This window comes from Polypterus senegalus, chromosome 3 (assembly GCF_016835505.1).
Source record: "Polypterus senegalus isolate Bchr_013 chromosome 3, ASM1683550v1, whole genome shotgun sequence".
Taxonomy (NCBI): domain Eukaryota; kingdom Metazoa; phylum Chordata; class Cladistia; order Polypteriformes; family Polypteridae; genus Polypterus; species Polypterus senegalus.
In genome coordinates, this window is record NC_053156.1 from 278,828,734 (window position 1) to 278,836,463 (window position 7,730).

The following is a 7,730-nucleotide window of genomic DNA, read 5'->3' on the forward strand; positions in this document are numbered from 1 at the left end:
TCTGATGGCTCTTGTTTTATGTACCACGACAGAATGAATAAAAGAAAAAAAAGGGTAGAGATTATAGCTGAACTCGCCGTAGCCTCTTTGTACATTGCCGGGTCTGTCAAGTAGCACGCTATTAGTGAGTTGAGAGTGTGCTGAAAGTTCTGCACTCCGTCGATAAATGTGACATGCCCAGCGTTTTTCACTCATTTAGGATGACGTGATCTGGTGAAGAGATTAGCAACTGTGGTTGGCAAATCTGACATACCTCACAACTTCAAGTCGTGTAATGTGATCTCAACGCTATCTGTTAGCAACCGGATAACTTGGTACCATCTGCCCATGTGTGAAACGGACATCTAATTAAGAATTTAGGCTAAAAAAAAATTGGGGAAAAAGTGTTACTAATTTACTTTTGCTGCAGAAAAAAAAAATGAGTTGAATTTAGTAGAAGCAAATAGTTTTGTTGGAATTGCTACTGATATCTGACCCAGGATTCTGCCACGCACCTGAAGCCTGTGATGGACTAAGCAGGTTCACGTAATGAATGTTATTAATAATTTGGCACAATTACAGCAGAAACAAGACACCTAACTAAATTGGGCAAGCCGATAATAGCAAAGCTGGAATTAAAGCTTGCATTTCCTCCGGAAGCAGGTTTGAGACTCCTGGCCCTTGACACAATTTAAAAAATGTCTTGAAATGCACACGGGTTCTTCTTTCCAGACCCGACACAGTCCTTCTTTCCTGAGTCGAACAAGGTCCACCACTCTGAAAGAACTGCGCATGTAATGTGAGATTCAGTCCAAGGTGTGGAAAGATTTTGTTTACTCACCTCGACATACATTTATTTCTTACATCCTGGATGAACCTGGCATCACAATTTTGTGCTTCTATCTCATTTAAATGGACCTTTCAAAGAATGTATTAACACATACAGTATCATATAGAAATAGTCTTTCCAGAGCATAAAATAACAAATACAGTATCATATAGAAGGAAGGAATGATTTATAAATATATCCCATGAGGTAATTTTATGTGCATCTACTTGTGTTCCAAAGCAAAATGAATCCTGGAGTTGTTCACACCATTAATACTGTAATTCTCTTATCATTCAACAAAGCAGATGCCATCTCCATAGGTACACAAAACACTCAATACATTAAAATGTACATATATATCATTTAGCAGATGTTAAAAATCTGTGGTTAGGACTGCTGCCTAGCAAACTTGGCATCTAATGTTTGAATCACACACCTCATCTTTGCATGCATGTTCTCCTGGGCCTGCATGGTGCACCGGTTTTCCTCCCATATAATAAAGATATGAAGGTCAGGTTAACAGATGACGTCAAATTGACCCTGCATGAGTTGGCCCTGCGATGGACGGGCACATAATCCAGGGCTGGTTTCTGCTTTGTTCCTGATGTTTCCGAGACAGGCTTTAGCCACTTTGCCAACCTGAATTGCATTAATTGGGTTTGACAACGTTATGTTTATCTCTGCTTTTTTTTTTTTTTTAAAACAAATTACAAGTGAAAACAAACAGTAGGCACTCCGTACAAGTACAGACACAGTTGCGTTCACGTCACCTGGAAGGAACCCTTCGCACACAATTAAAATGAGCAATTTCTGCATGGCAAGCAGCACTGTCTTGGTTATACATTGTGAGGCACAAAGTGATTTGCATATAAAGTCAGCCTAGTGAAGTGCATTGTTGTGTCTCTCCGGCAGACTGTGAGATTTGCTGAGTAGATCGAGTAAAATAGGGCCTACAGGTCCATTTGTGTGTAACCAAGCTAGGCTGAGCTTTGGACTATACAGCATACTCTGGATCTGATGACCCAAGCATCAATATTGTTAAGTAATTTGGGGTAGGTGTGCAAACCTTTATTTTTTTGTTTAGCTGAATTTAATACAAAGTTACATGTTGCAAATTAAATGACTTGCTCAAGGTTACACAGTGAGTCAGGGCTGAGGACTGAGCTGGCAATATTATAGTTAACATTGCAAAACTTTCATCATTATTCACGTCGATATCACATTGCGCAACTTTTAGTCAGTTGGTATGTCAGACTTGACAACTGCAGTTGCTCATTTTGACTGAAAATTGCTGATCATGTCACATATACCGACTACGTGCTGACCTTCTAGCAACAACAAGAGTAATACTATTTCTTGCACAGCCCAAAATCACACCAGGAATGCCTCAATGAGCTTTAACAAGCCCTGTTTTTGACAGCCCCTCCTAGACTCCAAGAAGAAGAAGACAACAAAGGGTAAAAGGCAGTTCAGAGAGAGACTCTCTTCCAGGTAGATTGGGCCCCTTTTTGTGACACCCAATAGCGTGCTGTCTGATGGAGCTGGCGTTGTACGAAGCGTTAACAGGTATTGTGAGTTCAGCTGCAAGCTTTACCCCTTTTTTTTTCTTTTTTCCATTCTGTCATGGTACATAACAAATGAGACATCACATGGATGAGCTTCTTGTCTGTTTATGAGGTCCAAAACAACCGAGTTCCTTAATCTTTGTTGGTGCATTCTGGGCATTGCACTTCCGGATGAGCATTCACTGGTTTGTCAGCTCTCATACACTTAAACCTGCCTCTATGACTAAAGACAAAATCGACCCTGTTTGATTTTATCAGAGACTGGCTGGAATGAATCGCTGGGCATGTCACATTCTGCGACTAAGTTCTTGGGACTTGGCAAGATTATGTAAATAAAATGTGCGGCTGAAAATCACTGGAAAAGTTACATAATGTGACACGGCCATGGACTTTGTTGTTTTCAAGTTCAACCATACTCCTGTCGGGACTGCTCCAATAGTTCAACAACAAAAGCTAAATTGGCCAGCTCTGTTTGGTCTTGTTCGTGCTTCTCATGTGTTTGCCTCGTCTGAGCCACACATAACACTTTTAAGTTTAAGTAGACTTTTATCCTGGAGGAAAATTTATGGTAAAGCTTACATATTTTTTGTGGTTAGTGAAGGAAGCACGTGGGGCGAATTGTCAGATTCAGGCAATGGAAGGCCTTCAGGTAACGTGTTGTGTACATCTCTGACTGTGTCACACTTGTTGAGTTCTCGGTCATTAAGAGAAGGTTGAATATGGTCTTAAGATAGGAAGAAGCTTGTGGGAGCTGTTCTCTGCGGGGTGCAGGCTTCTTTATGTTAATAAAGCAGCGTTTCTTTGGAGAGAAGCCAGAGCAAATTAAAAAGATTATCCTGGGACTGTTAACTGAGGACTGGCGGCAGGGTATGTAACAAAAGACCTTGGGCCTTCTGTATTGTCTGTTGGTACTCAGTAACCAGGACTGAGGACTGGGCTGTGCAGCTGTGGTTTCAAGGGGATTTAGCAGTCAGTTATGTACGAGTTCCCAAAAGACCCGAACCCAGCAGCTCACCTTTGTCTTGGCTCTTGTGGGATGAGGTGCGTGTCTGTGACTCATGGCTTAGTCACTCTCTAGTATTTGCCGCCTCCTGTGGTTGGCATCAAATGTAACTAAATCCAACCTGAAGTGACTGTTTTCACAAACGACTGTGTGCCTAGGTACTTGAGACCCCCTCACACCCCCACCTCACAAGCTGGCCTGTTAAGAAGATGTCTGAAGGACAAAGATGTTTAGGGGCCATTCTAGTGGCTGCTGATGTCTAGTTAATGACTACAAGCGTGTCAATGCAAACAGCGGGGGTCTTAGTGGAGACAGAAGCTCTCTTTGCAGTTCTTGTTATTTTAGACCAGCCGCCTCACTTTCTCTCTCCTCTGTCCTCTGGGTAACTTGCTTGGTGGTCAATGTCTTCTCACAGAACCTTTTTGTGGTTTTGTTTTTGTTCCATTTATTCTTATGTAATGCCCTTCTCATACTACATGGATTGTTAGCTCCCACAATATTTATTCTTATTCATTCTTCATTCTAATTAGGGCTATGTCCACACTAGCGCTTTTTATGTTTTATAAACACAGACATTAGTCACCATTTTTGCCTTTTGTCCATACTTCTCCGGCATTTTTATCCCCCATAATATTGGCATTTGAAAATGCTCTCCAGAGCCGTATACTTCTGAAAGAGCAGCCTCCATGTTGTGGGGTGGATGGTGAAAATGCATACTTTTAATTGTGTTGATCAGTTTCCGCTTATCATGTGATGCGTCCCTGATTGGATCTGCTCATTATATAACATCTCTAAATTGGACACCCTTCATGAAAGAAAACCATATTCCGTCATAGTGGACTGTTACTTTCCACAGTGCTTGTCATGTTGCTGATCTGTGTGCATCTAAATTGTCTTTTTTACACTTTGAATGCTGCATACATGTGCAAACTGCAATGAATATACCAGTCGCGACTGTTTTCAGATTACAGTAAATTCTGTGGCCAGTAGCTTTACCATCCCTTCAAGAATTTTACTGCTGTGAACATATACTGTATGTCATATGCATTTGCAGTCGTGTTGGTATGTTGACATTAAAACAACAGACACTACAGTATATTTAAATGAAAACATAGTAGTGTGGACATATTCTAAGTGTTAATAAATTAATGAAAACACACATATTACCAATATAGTAAATAGCTACTGGTATATTTAATAATAAGATGATGTTGAAGCATTACAAAAACACAAATTAAGTGCGCTGACATTATATAAAAATGAACAAGACTGCAAGCACTAGAGGCATGTGCAATAATAATCTAATAATATCTGCAGGAGTATGTAACAGCCTTTACCAATATAATACATTTTAACAAAGAGATAATTAAAGTAGTGCACTAAAACCAAGCTTGCTCGATAACATTACTAATAAATGAAGTAGTAGTAAAGGTTCAGTTCTTATTAATATAATGAACTAATAGTAAGATTACAAGCAGTAAAAACACAATCATTTATACTAGGAGGAGATGTAATATCCATAGGCTAAGCTTGTAAATGTGGACAATTCATAGTGTTACTAAGAATTTCTAATATAATAAACTTATACAAGTAGTATATAAGCATATCTACTATCTATACTGTATATAAAAGTTTAGCAAAATCGTGCAATGTCTTTATATAACGTTTTTGTGTGACGTTTACATGCAACGCTCGATTTTCTTCAAAACCGTAGGCCATATAGTATACATCTATATGTATCATTTTTTTCATTTTCATTAGGAGAATACAACAATGATACTTTATGTCAGTACAACCAATTTAACGTGCATACAGTACGTCAAAACAAAATACCTTGTATACATCTGCTCCGCTAAGAACAGTAGTAGTTCAGTTGTGTGTTAGCGGTCGACAAATAAAGCCTATGTAATGGCATACGCTTGAAAATTGTAATACTGCATTAACATTCAGTTGCTGGCAAAATCATGACTGGTTGAGCAGGAGAAGTTCGTTTTCTTTCCTCGAATTAAGATAGATTACCATTCATCTTGCATAGATGACAATTTCCAATAGTTTTAGCATAAATAAATCTCAGAGTTTTAACCGTGTTGGAATATTTCTGTGCTTCACTTGCTATCGAGAGGTGTTTAGGCAGCCATAGGCGACTGGGTGGGGAGGTGGGGTGGATATCCCCATAGTAAACTATTAATAAGAGTAGTAGTAGAATAGTAGTAGTAGTATTGTCACATTTGACAACAATAACATGTATCTCTATAGCACATGTTCATACATGAAAGTTGCACAGAGTCAGTGGAGGGCCGTGTCTCCTATAATATTTCCTTCTTTGATATACTGTATTGTAGTTGTGATTCCTGGTAACTAGATATGCAAGTAAGCATTTTTCTGCATTCTAACACTGAATTAAAACAACAATTCAATTAAACTGTAGGTACCAGATTAGGCTTTTTATAAAATGCATCTACTTGAGTTCCAAACCAGAATTACGCTTGGAGTTCTTCATTGTAATTCTCTTATCATTAAAAAAAAAATATATTAAAATGCGGCAATGGCTACCTTTTAGTCATTTATGAATATTCCCATTTGAAGTTGTTTAGAGTTTGAATAAGTAATCCTGGATCTTTTTTAAAATGCAAGGGTACATGTTGTTTATTTTTAGCACTTTATATTCTTAATTGTCTCTTGGTATTGTCATGACAGAATTCCTGTCCTGTTGTAATTTTTTTTTACTAATACATGCGTCCTCATACATTAATTAGGAATTTCTCCTTTACCTAAATCCCATGTCAATAGCACCAGGTACAAGACAAGAAACCAGTCTTGTTTGTGGTGCCCGTAAGCTGAAAGAGACACTTGAACACACACCTATAGTACTAGGCCATCATAAAGCTGCCAGTTATTGTAACTTGCACTCCTTTTGGGATGTAGGAGGCAGACAGTGTGATTTAGCGGTTAAGGCTTTGGACTTCAGACGCTGAGATAGAGGGTTTATATCCCTCTGCTGACACTCAGAACATTTAATTGCACTTTAATATATCCGTTTTTCACAGAAACCTGGTTTATAAGATGCAATGTAAACTCTAAACGTAATTCCAGTTAGAGAAACTGGATATTAGTCTGTGAGAAACCTGGTTAACCCACGTAGATTTCTCCATTAATAACCCAGTTATGTGGCCGTGTAAACCCTTAACCAGGTTACACTGACGGATTTCGGATTCCGAATATGTCCGCTGCACTCTGTTAGCCTGTGCTTGTCTTTGCTTTGCACATGATTGATCCAGCAGCTATAGGTAGAAAATGGTGAAATCACCCACAAACATAAATTTCCTGTAGCGAATGCTTGGGTCATCACATTATCCCTTCTTCTGGTTGAAATAATCTGCCTCAGTATTTCAGAAATAGCAACATTTTCTCTGATGAGCTGAACGTGCAATTTTAAGATCAGCGGCACATTCTTGGGAGCGGCAGGGTAACAAATTAAAAGAAATGTGTTAAGTAGTCCAATTACTTTTTAAAGTAATGAGTAACCTAACACAATACTTATTGTATTGAAGTAAAAATTCCTACATTATTATTATCCCATCAGCACTGGGCGTAAGGCAAGAGACACGCGTACTTTGAAGGGCTCAGTCACACAGCCGAGCAGAAAAGAGTGAGCTGCGCATGTAAATGCTGGTTTTTAAGAAGCCAGGCTTCCACCTTAACCGTGTTACTCACCTTATTCTAGTTTTGTATGTGCATGTAAAAGCACTCACTAGGTGACCATAAGCCACTCACTTCACCTGCCTATGAACCAATTGGAAAAAGCAAAAAGAAATGTAAGATTGTATCTCTCAAATGTTGTATGTTTCCTTGGATAAGGGTGTTAGTCAAGTAATAATAATGATGTAGGAGGAAAGCTGAAGGAGCTAGAGACAAAAATATTGAGATCCAGGAGGGACTTGCACGTGGCCAGACTGGGATTTCAATTCAGTATTCTAGAGCTATGAGGCAGCAGCACAAATTATGGTGCCCCCACCGTGGTATCCACATATTCAGTATATAAAATAAAATCTGACGTTTTGTAGAACTCATATGAGAAAAGGTACATTTTATGTACGTTTTTTTACAACCCTTGCTATACACCTCTGATGATGGATCAAACACAGCTTTTTGCCTGTGCCCATCCCAAGCAACCTGCAGTACATTTCTGTACAGACAAATATCCATCCTGGCATTGCTCAGTTACTTTCTGCAGGAGTTGCTGGGTGGTTAGCATTGGTATCCAAGGTGGTAGGGCAGACCATCTTCTCAATTCATTGTGAGAGTGGCTAACAGGTCAGCATCGTGTCAGGTTGCAATGCAGTGCCTCTCATCC